Consider the following 2,348-nt stretch of genomic DNA (forward strand, 5'->3'; position numbering starts at 1 on the left):
TAATACAAGTATTGTGGAAATACAATCAGGATAACACAAGATCTAGCAGCTTCTACATTAAGGGACTGAAGTGCATGGAATACGATATTTCAGAAGTCAAAGGAACTAAGACTAAAACCAAGAATCACCTACCCAGCAAAACTGAGTATAATACTTCAGGGGAAAAAATGTTCTTTCAACGAAATAGAGGACTTTCAAGCATTCTTGATGAAAAGACCAGAGCTGAAAAGAAAATTTGACTTTCAAACACAAGAATGAAGAGAAACATGAAAAGGTAAACAGCAAAAAGAAGTCATAAGGGACTTACAAAAGTTGAACTGTTTACATTCCTACATGGAAAGACAATATTTGTAACTCTTGAACCTTTTCAATGTCTGCGTAATTGGTGGGATTGTACACCCACCCACCCGCACAGACACACACACACACACACACACACACACACACACACACACACGCACAGCACAGAGTGAATTGAATAAGATGGCATCATATCTTAAAAAAAAAAATAAAATTAAGGGGTGAGAGAGATATATATTGGGAGGAGAAAGGGAGAAATGGAATGGCGCAAATTATCTCTCATAAAAGAGGCAAGCAAAAGACTTTTTAGTGGCGGGAAAAAGAGGGAAGGTGAGAGAAAAACATGAAGTTTACTCTCATCACATTCCACTAAAGGAGAAAAATAAAATACACCCTCATTTTGGTATGAAAACCTATCTTACAATACAGGAAAGTGGGGGAGAAGTGGATAAGCAGTGTGGGGGGGATGATGGAAGGGAGGGCAATGGGAGGAGCGAGGAATTTGAAGTCAACACTCTTGGGGAGGGGCAGGATAAAAAGAGAGAATAGAAGCAATGTGGGGCAGGATAGGATGGAGGGAAATATAGTTAGTCTTACACAACACGCTATTATGGAACTCATCTGCAAAACTACACAGATATGTCCTATATTGAATTGCTTGCCTTCCCAAAGTCAATAGTTGGGGAGGGAAGGATGAAGAGAAGTTGGAATTCAAATTTTTAGGAACAACTGTAGAGTTCTGTTCTTGCTACTAGTAAATAAGAAATACAGGTAATGGGGTATAGAAAATTATCTGGCCCTACAGGACAAAAGAGAAGATGGGGACAAGGGAAGGGAGGTATGTTAGAAGAGAGGGCAGATTGGTGATAGGGGCAATCAGAATGCTTGGTGTTTTGGGGTGGGGGAGGGGAAAAATGGGGAGAAAATTTCGAACCCAAAATTTTGTGAAAATGAATGTTAAAAGTTAAATAAATTTTTTAAAAAGAAATTTATCATGTATATGTCTATGCAGGTTTTTAACTATTTATTTTTATTTAACTAAAAAAAACCCTTTTAACCATATTTTATAATATTAACTGTACTTTCATGTTCTGTTAATGTGTGAAAAGTAGAAAACTAATGGTCTGAAAATGACTAGTGTAATGTATATTTGTAAGATGTTAAAGCAATTAAATGTACATGATTACAAATTATGCACAAATAAAAGTTCATCTCTTCATTGGGGTGCCAATTTTTCTAAGTACTAAAAACTTCATTATAATTAATCATTCTAGAATCTTTTAAGCTGTCTAATTTTGAAATAGGCTTGCCTATTTTTCAGCTTGCAGCAGTTCAGAAACTGATACAGTAAAAGCCAAGATAAATATGAAACGTTAGAAGAGATGGTGAAGCAGAGGTAAACATCATTTCTTTTCTTATCTAATTAACTAATTTAAAAAATGTGAATGCCTCACTCCATGCATTTACAAAAGTATCTTAGAATGTTTTACATAAAGAAAAGTGTAAAAATCAATGGATTTATAATTGGAGAATACAGGTTCAAATTTAACTTTCAAAACTTTCTGCCTGTGTGAGGTTGGACAAGAAAATTAATTTTCCTGTATCCCAGAGCTTTCATAGGATTATGGGATTTTAGATTTAAAGCTCAGAGAGAGGGGACAATCACGTCTAATGGCCTCATTTTACAAAAGAGGAAACTGAGACCTAAGAAGTCTAAGTGATTTTTTAAAGCACACAGGCAATAGTTGTCCTATGGGTAGTATTTCAATCCAATTCCTCCAGTCAGAGAAGTCGGGCTCTTTCCCTACACTACACTGATAATTATCTATTAAGTTAGGGAATTAATTGGACATCTTTATAAAGACTGAAGTCTATGAACTATAGTGTATCACAAAACACAATTAAGAAAAGAAAAAGGCATCTGAATAGAAAAATGAAAGGAAAGAAGGAAGGATAGGAGAGAGTGAAGTAGGGAGAAAGTGAGAAAAATAAAATCAACGTACATATACACACATAAACACACACACACATATGTATATATAATTTTA

This window comes from Notamacropus eugenii, chromosome 4 (genome assembly GCF_028372415.1).
Source record: "Notamacropus eugenii isolate mMacEug1 chromosome 4, mMacEug1.pri_v2, whole genome shotgun sequence".
Classification (NCBI taxonomy): domain Eukaryota; kingdom Metazoa; phylum Chordata; class Mammalia; order Diprotodontia; family Macropodidae; genus Notamacropus; species Notamacropus eugenii.